Source organism: Nannobrachium achirus (genome assembly GCF_963921795.1).
Source record: "Nannobrachium achirus genome assembly, chromosome: 5".
In the NCBI taxonomy this organism is placed as follows: Eukaryota; Metazoa; Chordata; class Actinopteri; order Myctophiformes; family Myctophidae; genus Nannobrachium; species Nannobrachium achirus.
The window spans coordinates 18,336,728-18,361,414 of NC_137814.1; the positions used below are offsets into that span (position 1 = coordinate 18,336,728).

At 41.1% G+C, this 24,687-nt stretch overlaps 1 protein-coding gene across 1 annotated transcript in view; it reads left to right on the forward strand.

Annotated features, from left to right (window-relative positions):
- The first annotated feature begins 15,289 nt into the window (after positions 1–15,289).
- The window catches only part of LOC308284519 (transferrin receptor protein 1-like), a 33,531-nt gene continuing 24,133 nt past the window's right edge, over positions 15,290–24,687 (forward strand). The window contains exon 1 of the mRNA XM_080725170.1: positions 15,290–15,457. The gene's annotated coding sequence lies outside the window, so the exon portion shown is untranslated. The remainder of the gene's footprint in view (positions 15,458–24,687) is intronic.

A 24,687-nucleotide genomic window follows, 5' to 3' on the forward strand; every position in this document is an offset into this window, starting at 1 on the left:
GTATGTAGGGCTGTCACGATATGACATTTTACATGGCGATTAATTGTCACTCAAATTATTGGCGATTAACGATTTAATTGTGTATTTGTCGTTGATAAACATTTCTGTTTGGCTTTTAGGCTTTGAAGTTGCATATGGTAGATATGACACATAACCTAAATATACAAATACATTACTGACATATTTGACAACGTACTACTTAAAAAATAACATTGATAGTGGAAATAGCAGATCTACAAGCTCACAACGCGTCGCATATTTCCACTATTTCTGACATTTTTCAACATTCACGATTATGACAAAATAATTGCGATAATGTCAAATAATCACGATTAGACGATTATGTAATAATTGTGACAGCCCTATGTGTATGTCAGGTAATGAGGGGCACTCTGTGAGTGTGTGTTTGCATGTGTGTGCGTGTGTGTGTGTGTGTGTGTGTGTGCGTCTGGGTGCATATGTGCGAATAGATGATTGCGTGAGTCACTGAATTATGTGTTATTAGTCGCTTTTGGAAAAAAAAAAGTCTGAAACTGTGAGGCTGACATGTTTGTCTAATAAATGTTATTTTCTTTTTTTACTCAAAGGACAGTTTCTCATGTTGTTTTTCAGATTCACCACTAGTGGGCACTGTTGTTCTATTTCTAAGTGCAGGACTGGAGTTCAGTTTTTTAAGGTGCAAGATGGCACAGAAAAAACCTATCATTGTTGAATTAAAATTATCAACTTTTTCAAAGACGTATGTTATGCTACATATATATAAAAAATATATATTTTGTTTTAAAAAGGAACATATAATGTTTATTACTAAATTAAAGGATTAGTTCACCCCCAAAATGACTTTTTTTCTATTGATTACTCATGCCAAGGAAACTTGAGTTGAATAGTATTTTTAGTTTTTTGTCGCATTCCTAAGACAAAAATGTGATTACAATAAATGTACCCCCATTGATTCCGGATGGGGACCCAAATGCATTCCATCCGGAATCAATGGGGGTACATTTATTGTAATCACATTTTTGTCTTAGGAATGCGACTAATACAAAAAAATATTATTGAACTCAAGTCTCTGTGGCATGAGTAATCAATTGAAAAAAAAAGTCATGTTGGGGGTGAACTACTCCTTTAAGTTATCAGAAATCAGTGAAATAAGGAAACTAAACAACAAATTGCTTATTTTCCAAAACATTGGATCGTGTATGTGGAGCAAGTCCTTAACCATAATTCTCTGAATGAAAGCCCCGTGGACGACTCCATCCATGTCCTAGCTAGCAGAGGCTTGACCCTGCGTTGGTCCTGATAGCATATCGCTGTTCCACAGCACACAGAATGATGCTCAGCCCAACCCTTCTCTAGGCGTTCAGCTGCCCTCATCCACCACTAGAATTGCATCATCCCAGCGTCAATGACTGCACCCTTTGACTTCAATGCTTTGGCGCGTTAAAGTGCAAATGTATGGTGTCCAGGTTCAACGAGGACATGCCATTAGTGCATCTGAGACAGGGGCGTCTGTGGAAATGCTTGCAATATATGTATATAGTGCTCTCTTTGGGGCCTTTTCCACCGGCAAAGAACCAGTTCCAGAACCAGTGCCGGTACAACTTTCTTGGAACCTTGGTTTGTTCTTGCGAACCGGCTTGCGTTTCCACCAGATTGAACCAGAGGAACCACGGATTTTGTGGTTCCCGTTCGGAACCAACTTTTACGGTTCGGAACCAACTCCGGTTCTCGGTGGAAAAGCTCACCTCTGGTTCATCCCATAGGTGGGAGAAAGAACCAGAACCGGTTCTTTGCCGGTGGAAAAGGCCCTTTTGTGTTATGACACGTGTTTTTAACTTGCTTCCTTGTTGCGCACTATTCCTACTGAAAATGTAAAACACCTGAAACCCCACAATGAAGAGGAAGTACATTTTTCTAATAGTTGCCTTTGTCCATTGGTAAAGTCAAAGTGTCATCACCATTTGAAATGGCGTCAAGCGGTGTCTCTTCCCTGTCTATTCTCTGACATGTTACTGTTCATAGTATTGTTCTTGCCTCAGAACAAAACGGTAACCACCGAAACCCACAAATCATCTCCTGGTGAATGAACTGCAATAAGCTACGATATTCATACTGTGTAGATTACAAAACATAATGTATCCCCACAGTAGGGAACTGCAGTTGAGTACTGGAGCTTCATAGTGTCATTGTGCTGCAGGGGTCTTAAACAGGGGGTCTGGGACCCCTAGGGGGTCCTCAGAGCTACAGGGGGGCCTCCAAATCTTTGTGTGATAGAAACTTTTTTTCTCCTTTTTTTATATTGACATGAATCCAAAATAAACTTATGATTGTGCTGTCAAACAATGAAACTATATGGTTTTGGGGGTCCCTGCTTCATCTCTCTCAAAAATTAAGGGGTCCTTGGCCTAAAAACTTTGAAGACCCCTGTTGTACTGTACTGTATATATACAGACTGTACTTTATGTGACCCCCCCCCCCTTATGGGTGTGTCCAGTGATAAGGATATCTCTTCTGGGAACGTCATGCCTTGCCTTACTGTTGGGTCTGTGGAAGCTGCCTGAACTGATACCATTCAGGGGAAAAAGGCGCAATGATGGAGACATATTTGAGAGGGCAATTTCAAAGTGTGACTGGGTTGTTCTGTCATACATAATATATATAGTACATTAAATCAATAGACTGAATATTTTCTCCCAATAATCCGTGGTGGCAGGATACACACACTGTAGATATACTGAGACTTCTTGTTCAAATGCCCACAGTCAGACATAAGCTTAATTTATATAATTTTGTTGTACGAACATGTCGCAAGTGAAAAACATGGATTGCTGGTTATTTTCCGCGAGCGACATGTTAAAGTAGCTTATAACTTTGGCTGTATACATCCCAGTTCATGTCAGAGAAGAGCAGCTGATTCTTGTCATCAAACATGGGCCACTAGCACTTGCCGCACGGTGACGTACTGTATGCCAGCTTGTTCTGAAAAGAAAGGTTTCCTCCCAGGCCACTAGTAAGTATATGTACTGTAGTGGAGTAAAAGTACAATATTTTCCTCTGAGATGTAAGTGTGGTAGAAGTAAAATTTGTATGTCAGTAGTACTCAAGTAGTGGCAGCGCAAACATCTCCATTCCCATTGAAATGCATCGGCAGAATCCACCCTCATTGGTAGAATAAAAGTGTGGTGTGATAGTTCAACCCATTTAGACTGGGAACGCATTATTTTGTGCTTTAACTATTGAACAATAGCTGATCTGCAAGCTCACAGCTTGTAGATCTGTAGATCTTGTAGGTTTTTGAAAAATTGTGAAAATTCAAAAGTCTTTGAATATTTCAAATCCTGTATTTCAAATGTTTCTATGTCAGTGGCGCTCAAACCTTTTCATGTGAAGGACCCCCAAAATGATATGTATTTGGCCACGGACCCCCATCTCAAATTATTTAATTCCAGCCACTGCCGGAGGCAAAATTTGAGTTACAAATGTTTGCTTAAAAATACATATATTCAAAGATTTGCACACATTTTCACAACTTTTCAAAAATAGCAGATCTACAGTACAAGCTCACAGCGCAGCACTCGGTGCCGTGCTGTGAGCTTGTGTATCTGCTATTTTCTCAATAGCTAAAGTATAAAATAATTAAGGCCCTTCCACCATGGGCCCTGGTAACTCAGTCCCACTTTCCCCCACCTTGTGACGCCCGGTCTTCCATCACTGCCCAAGGCCAGCTGTAAGCCACAGTGTTAAAGGGTCCAGGCTGGGCCTGCAGGGTGGGGTGGCCTGCCTGCTTCTCTTGCAGGTGTGGAGTGTGGTCGACTCCATCCTGTCTGTGTCAGCACATGTAGAAATTGGTTTCCTGGAAGGAATCCTCTCTGGGCCAATATCTACATCTGACTCAGAACTGCAGTTGAGGTCTGACTAGTTTAAGAACCGGTCTGAATGGGGTAGTTTTGTTTTTTAAGCTTCGATGTATCTCTCTATCTGCTCTGTGTTTTCATACTGCTGTGCTGCTACTATGACAACTGAATTTCCCTCACAGGATCAAAAAGATCTGTCTGTCTGTCTGCCTGCCTGTCTGTCTGTCTGTCTGTCTGTCTGTCTGTCTGCCTGCCTGTCTGCCTGCCTGCCTGTTCCAGCCAATGTTAGTGAACCCTAGCGCCCCTTATCTTCCATGTCAGAACAGGTGAACATTATAATCTAGCTCAATGTGTTGTGTTATAGATCGTCTATTGTCACCAAAAAGACTCTGCGCAGAGGCTGAGGGAAAAAAGGTACTATAGGGCCCTGGGGATCCCGGTCAACAAAGTATATTGGGTTGAAGGCAAGTCAGTTATTAGCCAATACATTTGTCCATATACTGTATGTCACTCAGCTCAGACTTCAGTAATATACAAAGATCTGTTTAATAAGGTACTACTTTATTTATCTTCCCAGTTGAAATTGGAACCCATCATCATCATCACTCATGCGTCATAGAACAGGAATCAGGCAGTTTTAGAAAAGTATATACCTTTAATACTTCCTCTGTGTTAAACATCATCATCAAAACTTTATTACAGCCGAAGCCAAAGGTAGACAAACAAACAGTTAAAAAACAATATAAATTCGTTAAGACAATAAAGATCTAAAAAGAACAAATAAAAACATCTATAAAAGACACTCATACCAATGTTTCCACATATGTGAGCGATATCTTACAGAGCTGTACTTCGGATTGATCAACATGATAATCACCTCATTATGAGACCCATCAAGTCTACTTTTAAAGCTATACATCAGGTTTCGCAGGAGAGCCTGGAAGGTGGTGAGACCCGAGTCACAAAACAGCTGACTAGCACTGCCACCCCTAGGCCTCTTCAGGAGGATCCTGAGTGCATCGTTATACGCTACCCTAAGCTTGCGCATACTCTCTGTTTTATAGTTCACCCATAAGGGAGCTGTATATAAAGGAGTACAGTAAGCTCTGAACAAATTCACCTTGACCTCATCTGAGCAGTAGAAAAATTTCCTGACTAACATGTTAGCCTGCACATACAACATACGTCTCTGTCTGTGCATGTCCAAATCATCTTCCATCTTGTCATTAATAATGTGCCCCAAATATTTACAACTGTTACACACAGCAAGGGTATGACCAGACAAATAAAATACAGGAAAAGGAAAATTGAGTTTCAGGTCCTCCTTGGTCCTGCATATCATAACCACACTCTTTTTGGCATTGTATTTGACATCAAACTTAACCCCATATTCAGAGCATATGTTCAGTAGCTGCTGAAACCCTGCACTACTAGGAGAAACGATGGCCAAATCATCTGCGTACATAAAATGGTTAATCAAAGTGTTTCCTATCACACAGCCAGTCCTACACCCTCCCAGCTGCTTAGACAGGTCGTCCATATATAGATTGAAGAGGGCTGGGGACAAAAGCCCCCCCTGCCGGACCCCATTACCTACACTAAAGGGCGAGGAGAAACTGTTCCCCCATTTCACCCTCATATTCTGGTTAGCATACCAGTAAGCCAGGATGCGTATGATGCATCCTGGCACACCCCTCTGCTTAAGTTTAACGAAGAGCTTGTGATGATTAATTCTGTCGAAAGCCTGGGAAGCGTCAATAAAACCTACCAGCATAGTAGAGCCATGTCTTCTATACGTTTCTACTGCTTCTTTTAAGGCATATATACATAAGTCTGTACTATGTTTCGCCTTAAATCCAAATTGATTGTCTGTGGTGCGGATAAAAGCACCTATCCTATCAAGTAGAACCCTTTCAAGTAATTTGGACAGTATGCTGGCTAAGGCAATGGGTCTATAATTGACCATACTCCCTACCTTACCAGCCTTGTCCTTAATGACGGGCACTAGGGTAACTGTGAGCATGGAGTCTGGCAAGATACCATGCGACATCAGTCCTGTAAGGCAGATGGACAGCAGTGTTGCGACTCTAGGGCTGGCTAACTTAAGGTGCTCTGCTGTAATATTATCCATGCCACTGGCTTTGTTATCAGCTAGTTGCCTTATGGCTTGATAGATCTCGTTAGGTCTGAAGAGTACACCTTCCTCCTCTATATTGCCAATACAAAAGGGTTCACTTTTAACACAGTTGAATAGAGCATCATAATGCTTTCTCCATAATTCAGTTATATTTTCAGCACCAGACACACCATCAATATTACATGGCAGTGCTGCTTTAGACCTGTTAATATTTTTGACCTCTTTCCAAAATCCATTGGCATTATTACCTAGCAGTTTCCCAGCCATGGAATCTGCTCTCAGGGTTTGCTCATTCTTTCCCACAGCCCGCACAGCTTGTTTATATCTAGCATTTGTTACTTTTTTGTACTCTAGATCAGGCCCTTGTCTCGGTTTCCCAGCCATAACCCAGGCCCTATGGGCTGCCTTGGCTACTTCATGGTGGCCCGCTACATATTTGTTCCAACCCGGCTTGATTTTATTTGGCCCTCTAGCATGAGTGACCAGAGGTTTGCTGGCCACAGTGAGAGCATCCACTATACCACTATACATAACACAGAGGTCATTACGGTGGTTGGCATCATTACAATTGACACCACAAACAAAGGCATCCATAGGCAAGTGAACTTGACTTAAGAGAGCATCTGTTCTTCCACTGTACAATAAGACATCCTCAGTGGAGAGCTTTGCCCAGTCTATCTTGGCCACACCCTCCCCACCATTATCTTTAGCCAACTCTGGTATCTTGCCAGTATCAATAGTCATCTCCACAGGAAAATGATCAGTAGTGGTAGCTTCATACAGTATATTCATAGACCCAAGTGCTGCATGCGCATCTGCAGTACATATAACATGATCCAGCCAGCTAGTTGTACTGTGAGCTTCACTATAATATGTATAACTGACAGCAGGCAGAAGCTCTTGACTGGATAACACAAGATTATTCTCATTACAAAACCTAACCAAATGCTTTGCAAAGTAGGAATCCTTATCAGAAATGTCAGAATTCATGTCCCCCATAACATAAATGCATGCACACTGGTGATCAGATATAAAGCCAGAAAGAAGTAAAGCAACACACAGGCCTGAAAAAAAAAATTTAACAAGTGGAAGTGTATGCTTCCAACCGTACAGGGGGAGGAATAAGCAAAGCCACAGTGCATTTTGTATAACATGTAATTAAAATATTTGGGGCAGGGCTTATGGTCCACTCCAAACTGTTATTAAGATCTATGCCTCAGATTATTGTAACACTGACCCAAGACCATAAACAGTTGTCCATAAATGTTTTGAGGCAGCGTGGGTTTTGTCTTCACCTGTGAGTAACCGTGAGACCTCTGTTAATTGTTTGTCTTCCTCAAAGGGAGAGATCGTCACCAATACAAACTAAAACCCAGATGAGCGATAAACGGTACTTTAGTGAGATCTGGCCTTGTCGTGGCTCGTGGGAAACGGAACCCACCTCTCTCACACAGAGTCCCGTGTCAGGCAGAGCCAAAGCCGTGTCATTTCTCCAGGCACTGTGTGTGGTTCATCAGTAGTGTTGCCATGTCTGCTTATTATACTGTAAGCGACTTTGGGCTTGTTTTTCTGTGAAGTTGCTTGTAAAATATTTGTAGTTTGTGGGTTGGGTTTTCTTTGGGGCTTGTTTGTTTTTCGAAGGCCAAACCGCACCAATGCAACTAGTCACAACTCCTTGCAACAAAGCAGTTTTAAGGCCATGTCACACCAATGCAACTCCTTGCAACTGCAACTGGGGATAATGGTTGCGAGTAGTTGCATGTTGCAAGAAGTTGCATTGGTGTGTGCAGTTGCTTATTTTGGGCAGTGTTTTTAAAATGTTTCAAAAACATTATTTTTCACTTTGTCGCATCGCGACGCGTTGTGAGGTTGTATATCTGCTATTTTCAAATAGCCGTAGGCCTATATAATTTTGCGCTCTTGATCTGGGTTCTTTTTAGCCTAGTAAACTTGACTCCGGCAGGAAGAGTCTGGTTTACGAGGCTAGGTTCTTTTGGTCTTGTCTTCAAAAACCATGCAGGTTGCTTATTTCTCTCACAAAATATGGCAACACTGTTCATCAGCAGCAGTGCAGGTGGTAACAGCCAGCTGAAGTGGGGAAGAGACTTAGAGCTGGATTAGTATCATCCTGTGAAAGAGAATATCCTAATGACCGGTGGGGTTGAGGAATCAAAGGAACCACCGTCATCATCGACTTAAGGTGGAAATGGCTTTTAATGTGGCGAAATGCTCTAACAAAGCTCAGGGCTAGAGCAAGATAAAGGGAGGGGGGTTCCCACAACAATTAGCCCCTGTCCATGGTTTCAACCAGTGTGTGCACATATAATATAGAGGCTGAATAAAACACAACACAAGATTAATCACGATAAACCCACAGCCCATTTGCCAACTCAATAACACATACACAATAACATATCAATTTAAAGTAAATGTCCGGGTGTGCATGCACAATGCATGCTGGGAAGGCCTTCTTTGTCCTATGGCAGTGGTTTTCAATCCTTTTCATATCAAGGTCCATTATTTATTCTGCATTTGAGCCACGGACCACCATTTGATGAGATTTAGCCTCTCAGACCCAAAACTTGAATATTGTTTTCCACAATTCCATGCGGTATTGATGTGGTACCATAGGAGAGACAACAGGCAAACGTTGATCAAAATAACAATTCTTCTACATTCTCTGATTGTGACTGTAGATGTTAAACAATAATTTAACTCTTGAGAGCGTAAAATGAAACCAAATGGTCCATTTGGTTTGATGTTACACTCTCAAGAGTTAAAGATCTATAAGGGTCCATTTGGTTACCAACTCTCCATTAACACTGTATAATTATAGTTATAAGCACTCATAAATACTCAAATACTCGCTTTCTGAACATCACGTTGTAACACATTATAGTATGCTATGTAGTGTATTATAATTATTATGGTTGTAACATTATAAAATAAATGTATATTACATAATGCATTGTGGGTGCTTTAAATGAAGTGAAAAGGGTCTACATAATGTGCATTTAGTTATAGTTACTTTAATCACTCTATAATGCATTATAACAGTGACTATAATGCTTGTTCTAAACAAAGCATTATGAATAGTTATGAGTGCTTATAACTAAATATTCATAGTATAATACAATATAAGCATGTTTATGATGCATTATAGACATGGGCTTCATAGAAGGTGTTACATAATGGAAAGAAATTTTTCCTCAATTGGCTCCAAACACTGCATTGTGATACTGTCATAAAATCACAAACCCCAACCACAGGGAATATGTGGGGGAAGTGTTCATTTTCAAACCACCTGTAGCTGTTCCTGTAAAACACTGTACAAATAAAACAAAGAATAGTATGCTGTATGCTTCATTGGTTTTCAACAGTTGCAGTATTGTTATGATTATTCCCCTATAAGATATTGAGGGCAGCCGCAGGTACAAATGTGGAAATCTGTTTGCTCAGAGTTCCTTTTAATGTCTGTCAATGAGCAACTGAAAACCTAGAGCAGTGGTTCTCAAAGTGGGGTCCCGGGGACCTCCAGGGGACCTCCTTGAGGTTAATAGCATCACATTCAGTTTAACCATGCACCGTGACACTTTGTGAGCTTGTAGATCTGCTTTTTTTCCAAATATCTACACAGGAAATGTGAATATTTTATAAAATGTTTAAGAACACAAATCTTGTATGGGGGTCCTCCCTGGCATAAAATCTTTTTAGATGGGGGTCTGCGACCAAATACATCTGAATTTGGGATTCCTTGACGTGAAAAGGTTTGCAAACCACTGCTCTAGAGCACTGTTATTACATGTGTCTCGACAGGGCTAACACCCGCTCTTGGAATGACCACAGAAATGATTACACATGGAAAAGGATAGACTTAATTTGCCCCTGTGCCAGCAGCCTCTGACTGGTCTGCAGGGGCTTTACATTCTTGGCCCAAGAAAACGCGCAGCTACAACAACGATTTGCTGGAACTAATGCTCCCTGAACTTTCACAACTCTAAATCCTCAGCTATTAGGCCACCGGTTTCAAGGGGGGGACAGAAATAAATGTCCCATTATGCCAGCTGTTTTGTGTTGCAGAAGATGTAGTTGTCTCAGCGATCAGCCCGAATGGATGGCGAGCAGGTCCAGACTATGTGTCCCGGCCCAGGCTACATGCTGTACATACTTATTGTTCAGGAAGGCCTTTCGGTTGCTAGCTCATCTCAAACTTGACGACCTGCATGGTCTCTAAAATGATGAAGTTTGCATAAAAAATTTGACATACCTGAATTTGATCATTCATTATCTCTAAAATACCCCTGCATCTAGTCTACAAAATTTGTTTTTTATTTAGCCTAAACTCATCATTATGCGAGAACAGCCTTCACTTTAAGCAATTGTGGAAATCTCACTTTTGTACATCCATGATATAAATTACAATAAAGTTTACCTGAGAAAATATCCGGTCTAATAAAATCTTAGACCACCCACAAATTAACACAGGGTTGTTGGTCATTAGGCATCAAGATCTTGGTACATAGGTTTTTGAGACATGTAATTAGTGAGTCTACCCAAAAGAACAATTACCTTGACAGATACTGTACAACCAGGCAGGGACGTGCAGAGAATGTTAGAGAGGCAGGGACTGACATTTCTAAAGGGGCTTTTTGACAAAAATATTGAAAATAGCAGACCTGCGACGCGTTGTGAGCTTGGAGGTCGGCTATTTTCGATGCTTGATTTCTACACAGAGAAGAAAATTCTTTCAGTATGAGATGCTGCATTCAAGTTCAGGAGAGTTTGGACAAGGCAATTCTCTTGAATGCTGCCTTCAGGTTAGCCATAAAGTATAACTCCTGTAGAGAACTTTTATTTTGAAGACGTTTCCCTCTACAAGAGTTATAACAGCGAGAGGGGGAGGCCTGTTGGTGAGGACGTTTGGTCCTGTAACTGCTCCAAACATGCACAAATCCAAAATATAAGGTGCTTCCCCTCTTGGTCCAAGTGTTCTCTATCTATTCGCAACCTCCTCTGGATGTGTCAGTCCATATCTTTCAATAAAGATGTGTTTTACTCCAGCTTGTCTCGGAATCTCACTGCATTTGGAAACAGGGGAAACAAGGAAATGCAGTGAGATTCCGGGCACCTTTTTACAGACGGATAAAAGGGCAGGGGCTCAAGCCCCCTTTGATGTCTATGTGTGCACCTGCCTGGCTGTTTCTGTTCACAGAAGAAAAGTTGGCATACAAATTAAATGGCAAAACTTTCCATAAACAACAAACAACCTGTTTGAAAGGATACACAAATAAGTTACCAATACTGACTACTGTTTCGCTCTGCCTCCTTCAAATGGCCAATCACAGAGGAGATAGAAGTCTCAACACTGTCTGTTTTGAAACTGGGCAATATAATTACCACTTTGTCATCATTGGCCTTGACATTGCTGTTGACATTCAAATAGGATTGTGTGCTTTGCTATCAAGGATAAGCGGAATAAACAAAGTTGTCTTTAGAAAGATTTACTACATCATTTGCCAGTGTTGGCTTCTGCTCCACTCCAACCCACTGACAATGGCCAATCACAGAGAGTCTTGATGTCCCCACTCCCCACAATCTTCCAAGAAACTTTGAGTTTATATTGGATCTTACCAGACGTATGAGGTATTCAGTCCTTCTTCAAACATTAACAAATTCACTGCACCTTGAGAAGAAGAAAAAAAGAAAAGAAAAAAATGAATAGAGGGAGAGGAATATGAGATCTTGGAGGAAAATCTGCATGACTCAGCAACACAGTGCCAGAGTGGTGACTTAAAAAAGAAACCTCACCTTCTCAGCTCATGAAATGATCCTTGAAGATGATGTTTTCACAGGTGCAGCAAAAAGTAGCTATGCAAAAAGAAACTTCATTGTTGCTACTCCCAGCCTCAACTCAGGTTGTTCTGCTTATGTGAGTGCAGTTAAGATAATGCTTGTCAGTGGGGTTTATTTCTCACCCACTTTGCCGCACAATTGTACTTGGGATAGGTTATTTTGCACCCTTTTGCTATTTCAAATACAACCCTTCTCAGTGAGACATTGGATACAGGGTATTTGGGCACTAGCGACAGCTAATGTAATTTTACTCCCCCCCAAAAGAAAATCACACCCCCCAGTGTGAAGTGAGCGGTGCTATTTATGAGTTAATTTCAAGCGTCCCATGAGGCTTGGCCAATGTGGGATGGTCCGGGACATACATACGTACATATACCAAATGACCAATGACAGTGAAGACAGACTAGCCTAGTAAACGACCAACTTCCGTAATCCAGTAGGAAATGAAATGGTTTCCGGAAGAGGGCGGGTACAAGGCTAAAGACAGACAGGGGACATGCTATACTGATGAAGCAAGATATAGGCTCAAACCATTTATGTACATACGTACACACATGATGTGAACATGCACGGTACATCATTATCAGATATTTTATCCTTCAACTTCTTGTTTATGCCCCGAAAATGACTGGATACGGTATACAGGTTTTGTAGCAATTATATAAATATTAGACCTTAATTGTTGAACGTTTAAGACTGTTATTATTATTATTAATGTTTTTTTACAAATAAATTATTTTATTTTTTAACATTTTGGGAACATTTTACGATTTAACACCGAGGTGCCCTCTCTTCCTTGGTGCCCACCTCTCCTGTTACCAAGACATTTACCACCTCTTTGTGAAAAAGTGGCCCAGCACTGCTGCAATGTTTCATTTTGGTGTTAAATAAAATATGGGAGTAGAGTTTTGTGCATTTCTCTAAAAGCTCTGGGTCATTCCAGGTAACTGGCGTTTGAAAAACAAAAACAACCGGTAGGATTCCTGGTAGGATTCCCGACAGATCATTGAATGATGTAGGCATGGATTTGTGCATGAATACATGGTGTAAACAGTGGTGTGTATGCTTTTCACCAGGTCTCGATCCAATGTTCTATTTTGCAAACATGCTGTCACGGTCTGCCAAGTGGTGCCAGGGTGACTGCTGGCAACCGTGCCTGTTTTCCTCTCTGGACAATATTTTCATGGTTGGTGCATTCAGTGTACAACAATTAGAATTACCTCTGCCTTGCCGGACAGACAGACAGACAGACAGACAGACAGACAGACAGACAGACAGACAGACAGGATTTATACAATGTCTCAACTCAAAATACATAATCTGGAAAATGTAGCATATGCTTGGCCTAATAATTGTCAAATGGCATAATAATAATACAATAATATAGGCTATTATTACTACTACCAGGCCTATACTAAAAAATAAATTCATTCTCATTTTTAAATTTCATGGCATGCCAAACAGGGACCAGGTTGGCAGGTTGAATGTTTGCATATAGGAAAAGGTACAGTTTTTTGTTTAAGTTGGCTGTTTCACTTATGACACTTTATGTATATATTCTTCGTTCCCTTTCTTTGATGTACCTTGCTCTTTACTGTACTCTGTTCATGTTCATTTTTATTCTTTTCATACTTCTATGTAACTTTGTAAATATCCTTATACTGCTGTGCTGCCTCCGGGCAACTGATTTTCCCCCTTGAGATAATAAAGGTATCTACTGTATCTATCTAGGTTCATGACAGTACAGTTCACTGGTACAAGGTCAACTAAAAGGATCACTCAAAAATGGCTAAACACAGTATTATGGAGACAAAAAGGTAGATAGCATAGAAATAAGGTAGAGTTTTGCGTTTGCCTTCCAGTCCCGAACAGTAAAGCGTCAATATACAGATCCATCTCGAAAAATTAGAATATTGTGTGAAAAAGCATTGCAGATGCATAGGCCTACTGTAGCACCCCAAATCATAACTGACTTCAGAAACTTCCCACTGCACTTCAAGCAACTCTGACTTCAGAAGGTTGACATCTATACTATAATTTTGCGAATGTCTGAGTGAGTGAGTGTCTGTCTGTCTGTCTGAAACAGCGTTTCTCCTCAGTGGCTGGAGCAATTGATCTGAAATCGCATCACCATTAGCATATGAACACACCTGACATAACTGTGAAGCCCGTTTGTCACTCTCACAAATCATATACTGTATATTAGCATTTTTATGGTGTATCTACTATCTATTCTGCATCTAGCATGAGGCACATCTATTCTGCATCTAGCATGAGGCAACATGTTTAACCAGCTCTCTCTCTCTGTGTGTGTGTGTGTGTGTGTGCAGGCAGGCGGGTGTTTGCGCAGGCGGGTGGGCGGGTGGGCGGGCGGGCTGGGGGGGGGGGGGGGGGGGGGGGGGGGGTAGCCATTAAACAAAACGGGTATTTCTTACATTGATGCTCCTACATATTATCATGCAAGCACCAGTTAAAGTTACTTTCCATCCCTCATATACTGTATGCACAGTGCACATCCCATAACCCACACTGCACATCATTTTGGAGCTCATATCTTTGAACGGGTAAGGGCTAGTTTCTCTATTATAAATCCTTGTTTTGAATGGTCTTGTGTAATTGCGACTGTCAGGTCGCAAGTTACCATGAAAAGCTCCACCGGCTGTCTGTATGTCTGTATGTCCGTCACGTCACACTTTTGCCCTACCCTTATCTCCGGCACTGTTGCCCCTATCTATGCCAAACTTTGCACATGCACTCCTTGGATGGCAACTCACAACCTCCACCCAACTAACTTCTCATATGGCCCTCTTCTAGCGCCACCATCAGGCTGATTTTTGGAAAACACATTTTTGGACACTGCTCCTACAGATTTCCAACAGTATCTCTAAAGTCATATCATCAACATGGATCTGTCCCATATTTCCCATATTCCCTCCTGAGTCCTGATGGGCTACGATTGCCTTCTGAAGTTTGTGTATGTGACCTGACGGTTGCTTATCTCCTGATAAGGGAGTCTACTGGTATCGTAATATTTTGAAATATGGACTTTTGATATTCATGAGCTGTATGCCATAAAAAAAATAACATATAAAGGTTTGGAATAATTCACTGAATGTCCAATGTATCTAGAATATATCAAAGTTTCAAGAAATATATCAAAGTTTCTAGCCTGACACTCAGCCTGAATTGACATAAATTAAAGGGGTGTGGCTAGCGATTCAGGGTCTGGAACTAGGCTACAAAGTTTCAAGAAATATATCAAAGTTCCAAGAAAATGTACTTTTGCACAATATTCTAATTTTTCAAGATGGATATGTGACGCACCTGACGGCTCCTTCTTCACATAGCCTTGCTTGACGCTTCCTTCTTCACAAGGCCTTGCTTTGACGTAAACGCCCTGAAAGAACGGAACGGAAGTGACGCTCTTCCTAATATAGCAGCAGCAGCGTGGTGGTAACGTGAGCGTAGCGTAAGCGTCGTGTCTCAAGGTTGTGAGCCGGCCGGGTGAAGCAGTGTCCTGTGTCCATCATCAGTCAATAAAGAAGAAGAGCCTGGTGTGGACCAGGACATCACTGTGTGTGTCTGACATATAACCGACCACAAGGACAACAAGGTAGGGATTCTAATAAGCGTTACAGTTCATGTTTAGCGTGGCATCTTTGGATTGAAGAATTATGTATCGAACGATATGAACAACACTAGGCCAGTGCTTCTCAACATGTATTCCAGCAATTTCCTTTATGGGCGTCTAAATTGACCCATACAAGTCTGTAACTCTTGACAGTGTACAAATGGAACCAAATGAACCCTTTACGGGTTTATTTGGTTCCATTTGTACACTGTCAGAGTTAAGGGGAGACCTTGAAGTTTGAGAGACTCTGCTCTAGTAGGCTACTAGTGAAGAAGTCAATGATACGGTTTAGCCGGAGAAAGTAAAATGCTATTAGCTATATCATCTTGAAGATTCCACGAATTCGTTCAATTTTTGAAAGTCTCCGTTAACATACAAGTCTAAACTATCATATGCCATGCATTACTGTACGTTACTGTCTGGCTTGAGAGAGCGCGAATATTGTTTGAGCAGGAAGCGAATATATTGCCAGGTGACTGACAACCACGTTGCTGCTGCTAGTTGCAATGTGTGTGTGTGTGTGGTGTGTGGACGCCATAGCGGGGCGTGCGTCCTGTCACGTCCGTGCGGTGATGTGGGTTTAATGCTGCTCTATCTGCAGCTTGGGACGGAGTCACAGTCAGAGCGGTGCATCCATGATGGGGACACAGCGGTCACCCACCATGCATGGGGACAGACGGAGGTCACTATAGGTGTCAGCGGTCACCGCCATGCTGGTGGTGGTTAAAATCGATCCTATCTATACGGGTCCATTTGGTTCCATTATACACCGGGGGTCCTTGAAAACAAAAAAGAGAACCACTACTAATTGAGTCTAATGTGCCAATTAGTGTCATAGTAAATCAAATGTCATAAATATGCAGAAATGAACCTGGAGACCGACATTCAGTAATTGGTGTTATGATCAAAATGACATTATAAATGTAATACAGCATGTAAAAAAAAATATACATAAATAAAATATTAAAATGTCACAGACAAGGCCAAGTCTAGGGACACAGTCATCATGAGTCATGACCCCCTGCATCAGGTAGACGGACAGACATGGCCCACAGAGAGTCATATTTCCTGACCTTGACCGACTAGCAATAATAATACTACACACAGACATTACTGTGTGGAGATAAGCTATCTTTACAGCTTTGTAGAGTGTGTATTACGCCCTGGTCTGCACCGTTTTCAGCATATACCGTATCTGCATTAGATAACGTTGAACTGCAGATGAGGTTAATGTTGTTGGTGAACTACAGATGAGGTTAATGTTGTTGTTGGCAACAACAAATTGCAAAAAAAGAAAGAAAAAGGGAGCCATGATATAGTTTTTTTTTGGTAATGTTGTACCTTTGCCTCGCGCCATTCAAAGGAACTTCATATGTTAGTCGAGATAAAGTTCCTTGAGAGCTACATGTCACTGTATTACTAAACCGTGCAGTGTGAACTTGACATGATGGGTACTGTGGCTGTAGTGGTGCTCTAGTGTCTTTTCCTCTCGAAGTGCTTTGTGTGCTCTGGTTGTCCCGGTGACCCATCCAGACACCATTCACGTGAACTATTTCTATCCTCGGTCAGTCACACGCACGCATATAAACGGCACCAACAACTGTTCCACTTTGGTCTTTAAATCTGTATTTAGAATAGGCCTGTACCGTCTTTGATATTGTCTGTAATAATAATATGTAGTTATTGACAATAACTCTGTTATACTACGGACTACGGTTTTCAAGCTTTCCCTGATTCTGAGGCTGACTGGCCAGGGTGATATGTAATACATAGAGCACTGACTACAGTATGTAGCCCTGCCTAATATGTCTGAAGGAGGGAGACACATTTTATCTGATCAGTTGGTACTTGGTAGTGTGGGGCCCTGATCAGGAAACCACAGTTCTAACTTAATGCGGTTTCAGTGCATCATGAAAATTAATCTGCAACAGAGGCAGTTTAAATTGGTGTTATTACAGTCCCTTGACGCACTGACTGTAACCATTCTGTGTGTGTATGTACTGTACCTTATTATGTACTGTACCTTATGTTTATGGTTCAGGTGTAAACAATAACTGTGCCATTATAGGCTTAGCTCTGTGTAGAGTAGACATGAGTTGATATCACGTAGTAGGACTTGCACGCCTCACTGCCTGCCTGCTGCGTGCCGTCTTTCCCATGGGTTACTTACTTGGAGCTTTGGTCAATGTGACTATCACATGATTTGCCACAATGACTCCTACGCACCCATGGTCACCCCCCCCCCCCTTATTCCATGACAACCCGCCTCCATCCCCGTGTGCACAAGCTCTCTCCTTTCTTTCCATCTTTCTTTTCGTTGCCATCTCTCTCCGCCTCATCGCTTTGATTTTCTCTTTCATGTTCTCTCTCTCTCTATCCATTCCCCCCCTCCCCTCTCTGCCCCCCCATCTCCGACTTAGTCCCGTGCCTCTACCCTCTTCTCCCTCGCTCACCGACAGGGGTTTCAGTTTGTTGGGAGGTGTTCTTTTGTCCAAAGTCTATCCACCTCTTTCCACGGGAATTTACTGGAGAATTCTTTGCACCACACTTCCGGTTAACAGCAGACATACAAGCTCACATCGCGTCGCAGATGAAACCCTTGTGAGCTTGTAGATCACACTCGGCTGCTACGCCGGAAGCTCCGTCCAACTTCTGCGCAATGCACTATGGGATGTTGGAAAGTTGTGGATAAGATCAGAGTCAGACTGATTTATTGGTTATTGATAGTTACTAGCCCTTACCCGTTCAAAGATATGAGCTCTGAAATGATGTGCAGTGTGTGGGTTATGGGGTGTGCACTGTGCACACAGTATATGAGGGATGGAAAGTAACTTTAACTGGTGCTTACATGATAATATGTAGGAGCGTCAATGTAAGAAATACCCGTTTCGTTTAATGGCTACAGAGATACTGTGTACCGATCTGCATGATTTTTGGACAACATCTGTAACAGGGCCAGTCACCCCCCCTCCCCCGCCCCCCCGCCTGCGCACGCGCACACACACACACACACACACACACACACACACACACACACACACACACACACACACACACACACACACACACACACACACACACAGATGGTTAAACATGTTGCCTCATGCTAGATGCAGAATAGATAAGCCTCATGCTAGATGCAGAATAGATAGTAGATACACCATAAAAATGCTAATATACAGCAAACGATTTGTGAAAGTGACAAACGGGCTTCACAGTTATGTTAGGTGTGTTCATATGCTAATGGTGATGCGGTTTCAGATCAATTGCTCCAGCCACTGAGGAGAAACGCTGTTTCAGACAGACAGATTTTTGGAAAATTATATGTTTGATAACGTAAATTCAAATTGTATATATTTTTTGCATCTCTTAGTCTCTGGTGATAATGACGTGATATTTGTCTTACTGTGATCAGTCAGTGTTAGAGTTGAAACTGTGTAGTGATTGATTGATTGATTGAATATTGTATTAGACAAAAATGGAGAACAGTACAAGTATTAGTCAATACAATAGTAGTACAGTACAAGTACAGTTAAACACCCTGCCTAAAAGGTACATCCCAAATAAGTCCTTTTACAGTCTTTTTCTTTTTACGTTGGAAGTCCTTGATCACTGTTACACTGTAATATCTTATCCAGATACGCTGTACAGTATATATTCAGATGCCCACTGTAGAAAGCTGATAGACACTGTACACAATCAGTCTAATATTCACTGTTGATAGACAGTTTAAAACTTTATAGGCCTATTCTTCATTAGAATCATTGGCAATGAATATTCATGCACCGCTGCATACAGTATTACTGATGATAAACATGTACATTTATACCTAGAATAAACAGCCTATATGCTCGTCAGATCAAGTGCAGATGTCTGGTGTCTGACATTTTCTTTATTTCAACACATCTTATTCTAATTTCTTACCTCTCTCTACTCTACTACTTAACTGAATTTGTCTACAGGGGTTTTCTTGTCTGCAGGAAATTATTTAACATATCTGTGGCTGGTGCTGTTGATGATTCCTGGAATCTGCTACAGTGGACCTTTTTGCTTCCTGCTTTTGAAAAGACTAGTTCTTCAGTCATAAGCAGAAATGTCTTTCTGGTAAATAAGAATGTACCAGGAACGACTCCTGCACAATGTCTGAATAGATTGCAAATGAAAATGTCATGGGAATCACAACATTTCATTCTGGACTCCTTCATGATGCGATTGCGATTACATTTTTATTTGCATTTGAGACAGTCAGGAGTCTTTTCCCTCTACACTTGTCTTCGGTCTTCTAAGATGCAAATGTCAATCTGTGAGTGTGCAAGACGAGTCTTCCTCGTTTATGGTACAGTAAATATCAACGCCGACAACGTTTTTCCTGTCCTGGCTTGTTGTAATTGTTTAACCAATTTCTGGTTAGAGCGGTTTCTTTGAAAAAGGTTAACCCTTTGGTTAGGCAGGAAGTTTTACTTTGCTACAAGTTTGCTATTTGTTTTGAGTGAGCCAGAGGTTACACCATTTTACTTCCAAGTATAGTTTACATTGGTAAACTATATGACTTGTTTGAATGCATGAGTTATACTTCTGTGATGAGGTTGCACTGTATGTGTTAGGAACATTGTTTGTTTGTTACCTTTTTTTTAAGCCAACAGTATAGTGTGTGTTAAGGGCAAGGTCCTTTAGCAATGGGTTACTTTTTAAAAACAATAATTGTTATGAATGGGTATGAGAGGTGTTATTAAACTAAGCCACTGCCAAGCCATAACTTGTAGTAAACAAGTGTTTAACAGATTTTCAATGTGGGAATTGACTAATAATAAACCACCCGACAGCAAGCCACCATAGGTAAGAGATTAGGTTGTGGTTAATGTTGCTGTGAGTGCTGCTGTCACAAAGTGTTGGATGCTTGGCTGTTGGCTATAGGGCTGCAACTATCAATTATATTCTTTGATTATTCGATCAAAATTTGGATTGAAACATCTAGTTCTATTAGCTATACTGATTGGATTATTCTCAATCCAAAGAAATCCAAATCGTTATTTTGATTAACAATTTAAGCCCTTTTTTATAATTTGTCATATATTGCTGTCACACAAAAACGGAAAGGTAGCTGATCTATAAGCTTCTACAGTAACAGTATATTTGATTTTCTTTTATTATAATCGATTAACTGTTGCACTGTTACTTGGCTATTATCAAGTGAAGGGTATTTTGGAAATGTAGCTGACCCAATGACCGAATTCACAATCGCTGTGTTGTAATGTTCTTTCCTCTTGTCTGCATGTCAGGCAGGGTCTATTTATGAAGGTTACGAGGGCTGTACATGAGCCTGTACAGCTGTGGGCACTGGGGGCGTGTTCCCTCCTCCGTGTCATCAGTGCCCAGATACCCTAGGTGGGGTTGGCGAAAGGGCTAACTCTGTGTGGAGTTACCCGTGTCCCCAAGGGTAGGTAGGTGCCCTAAAAATGCAGTAATCCTGGTCTCTATAATGCCTCCCCCTGGTCAGCTGGGGCGCCTGATGGAGGGGAAAGGAACTGGTTGGAATAACGTTTTCTTTCCACGCACTACGTCCAACCGGGGAAGCTACCCCCTGTCAGGTGATAAGAAGCGGCCTGCTCACACCTCATGCACTGAAGGAAGCGTGAGCTCAGTTCGGGACCCTCCCCAGGTTGGCAGAGGGAGAGCAGCGCCCAGGATTACAGATTAGGCAATTGGCACTGGGTGAGAAATGGGTTACAAAATCGTGGGATAAAAAAAAAAAAAAAAAAAAGACAATTGAATTACAGCCAGTGCCGTTATTGCCTCACCACTCTCTGAGAGGAAAAAGAAAAAAAAAAGAAATAATCTGGTCTGGTGCAATGCTTTTTAGGTCAGGTCCAAGCCAAGGGTATTTAACAAGCCAGCTGATGGATGTACGTAGACATGTGATAGTGACGTCGTCTGCAAAGTTGGGTCTAATGGAATCTGATTACATCCTTGGCAGACATGCTGCATCTACTATAGTCTACTGTACCCTGGCAGCCATATGCATGTGTGAGTGTGCCGACTAGGGTGTAACACCAATTTGGTCTCACTATCTCCCTCTAACACACGTGCCTTTGAGAAACATTCAGGGGTGATACAGGACATGCCTCTTGACCACATTCAGTTAAGGTTGCTCATTTAAGATAACAATTTTGGCTCAGACACAAGGATATACCCTATACTATTAGTATACTACTATTTAGAAGCGTGTGTAGCTATATTCTCATTTAACAATGAACGTGCAGAGAGGAAAGCAAATGGCAGCAGCAAGGTTGAAGATTTAACTCGCTTCAATAGTAGAGGAGCCCATCAATTTCCGTAATTTTGAAATGATAATTTTTGGAGACATGTATATCTTGATTCTTGGGGTTCTCAGAATGCCAAAAAAAACATGTCTCCAATTTTTCTTTTGGAGTTTAGCATGTGTAATTAGCATAATTAGCCAATTAATTGCCCAAAACTGGAAATGGCAATAACTTTGCTTCTAGGTAACTTATAAAGGTGATCTAAGAGTCTAAGTCCATGTTTGTGAGGTCCATAAATTCATCTGTTACCATTGTGAAGTCATACAACCTTTCCTAATTAGCATAATTAGCATAAACTATGCAAAAACGAGGTGAAAATAATCAAACTTTTGGGTTTTAGTCAACTTTGAAAGCTTCTCTCAGATTCTAAGATGTATGTTTACAAGTCCTCCATTATCATCATCCTAAAAATAAATTATGCAACCCTTTGTCTGTGTAATAATTATGTAATAATCACACTACAACCAGAAATAGCTATATTTCTTTGCTTTAAGTTAATTAAAGATGGGGTGCCATGATCCCCCCCCCCCTATAAAACATGATTATCAGCTATTATGATTATACTAGGAGGAAGACTTTTCCCCAAAAGTGTACAGAAAGAGTTAAAATTATAGGTTTTTATGTGGCCACACCCACCAGTTCATTAAGTATGCCTGGTTGTCATAGTGGGTGGTAACCCAGTTGAAGTTAGCCACACCCACAGTGAAGGGTCTCCATCTTCGTCATCGTCATTGTCAATCCCCAACAGATGTGCATTGCTTACATTACAACACACCTATTCATCTGCCCAACACATGCACATCTCAGAGCAGTTAAAAATTTGAGATCGACAAGAACATTGTGACATGCACTGGGATTTCTTGCAGCCACATTTTTCCCTCAGCCTACCATCCATATTCAGTTGCTGGTGGCATCTGTGGGTTATGTATGTTGTCCTTACTCCTCATACCATACCATTGCCTGGTAATAGGCACGGGCAATGGCTTGATGTAATGCTCCTTGTGTAGGTGGCAGCTTCTCTGCTTCTAATTGTTTCTTTGTGAATAACCTCCACCTGAGCTCACCAACATCCACAAGATTTGTACCAGGCTCGTACAGCTGGCAAACAAATGCTTCAATATTTTTTTTCTTCTTGTTTGTAGTACCTAGAGTAGCAAATGCAGATACCACCTCTAAAGGACACCGGTGTAAGGGCTTGCCAACAGGTTAACTTTCCCTACCCAGAAAAATGGCCTGTCTTGTCAGCTCCAGAGATGGCATGGAACCCTGGTAAGGCTTAAGTCCTTGTTTTACCCAGTGCACTACTGGCTCCAGTAGGGATGTCAAAAATGGACCTTTATCAAAATCGATTATTCTATAGCAATATTCGAATATTATTCGAAAATCGATAATTAATTATTATTATTTTTTTATTTAAAAAAAAAAAAAAAATTCTTCTGTTTTTCTTTTTTTTTTTTTTTTTCACTGGATTTCAATGCACATTTACATAATGTACAACATGGCTCTTCAGGTAATTGGTAGCCTAACTACTACTCTTCATCTTTCTTTTTAGTGTGCCAGTGTACTGTTCACCTAATCTCTCAAGAACAGATTCTGTGATGCTTTACAATACAGAGGACGCTGTTTTCCCTTTTCTTTGATGATGGCCACCAAGTACCAAACAATCAAGCCTGAATCAATCACACCTGTGTCTGAGACGGGGGGAGGGGAGTGTGTAGCAGGCAGCCACTCTGCTGTGCTCCTTCACTCTACACAGTTTACAGTTGGTGCTGGTGTGAATAATAAATCAATGGCCATTTACTATTATCATTAATACTATTGTTAGCCTATATTCTATATTTTGGTTGAAACTAACTAACTAAGCCAAAAAATAGTATAAAAAAAAAAAAAAAAAAAAAAAAAAACGAAAAAAAAAAAAAAAAAAAAAAATCGATTATGAAATATTAAAATCGAATATTGATTAATCTAACGAATATTCGAAAATCGATTATTCGGTGACATCCCTAGGCTCCAGTGAGATGATATGTATTTTGTACCCCACACCGGTGATGAAATCTTTGTACAGCTGATGGTACCGTCGGATTGCAAGAACAAAGACATCAGTGTCTGGGGACTCAATGTAGAGCTGTGTTGCCCTATCTGTGTCCAGCAATTGTCTAAAAAACTAAAATCAGTAATGCTTTTGCCTTGCTGAACAAAAACATACTACAAAAATCAGTAGGCTACACCTACACTACACTCCCCTTTTTTGTGGAATACACTGACTCCAAGTTAAATTCATGTTAACTGATTTGCTGATATCTCATGATAAGTGAGCAGATATGTGCAATAAAAATGGGAACATTTCCTGGTGACTTCACCCAGCCAACACTCCCTCTTCTGTGGAATACACTGACTAACCAAATTAAAATGGGCACATTTCCAGATGTCTTCACCTAAGCCACACTCCCTTTTCTGTGGAATTTCTTGACTTCTGTCTGTCCCCTGTTTCCCAAACACTAGGTCGGGACCCATTTGTGTATCGTCGACACATTTTTATGGGTCCCTTAATTTTTTGGTTTCCTACTTTTTGTTTTTAATTATTATTTCTGTAATTTAATTTAGAGAATGTTTTAAAGAAATTCCATAAATTAGAAAACACGTTGAAGAAGTAGTGAAAATAGACAATCTCCAAGTGACGTGTTGTAAGCTTGACTCTTGTAGACACTTGTGTCTACATGACAAGAAAGAGACACAGGTGTCTACTGTCAAGAAAGAGAAAGAGGAGAAAGTGATACAGTCAGCTGGGGCATTAAGGCCACTGTGACCTCAGGTTATGCCATTGGTTTGAGGGGCACAAGGCCGAATTGAAGGGCAATGACAGCCATGGCCTTCATGGCCTCCATGAAATTC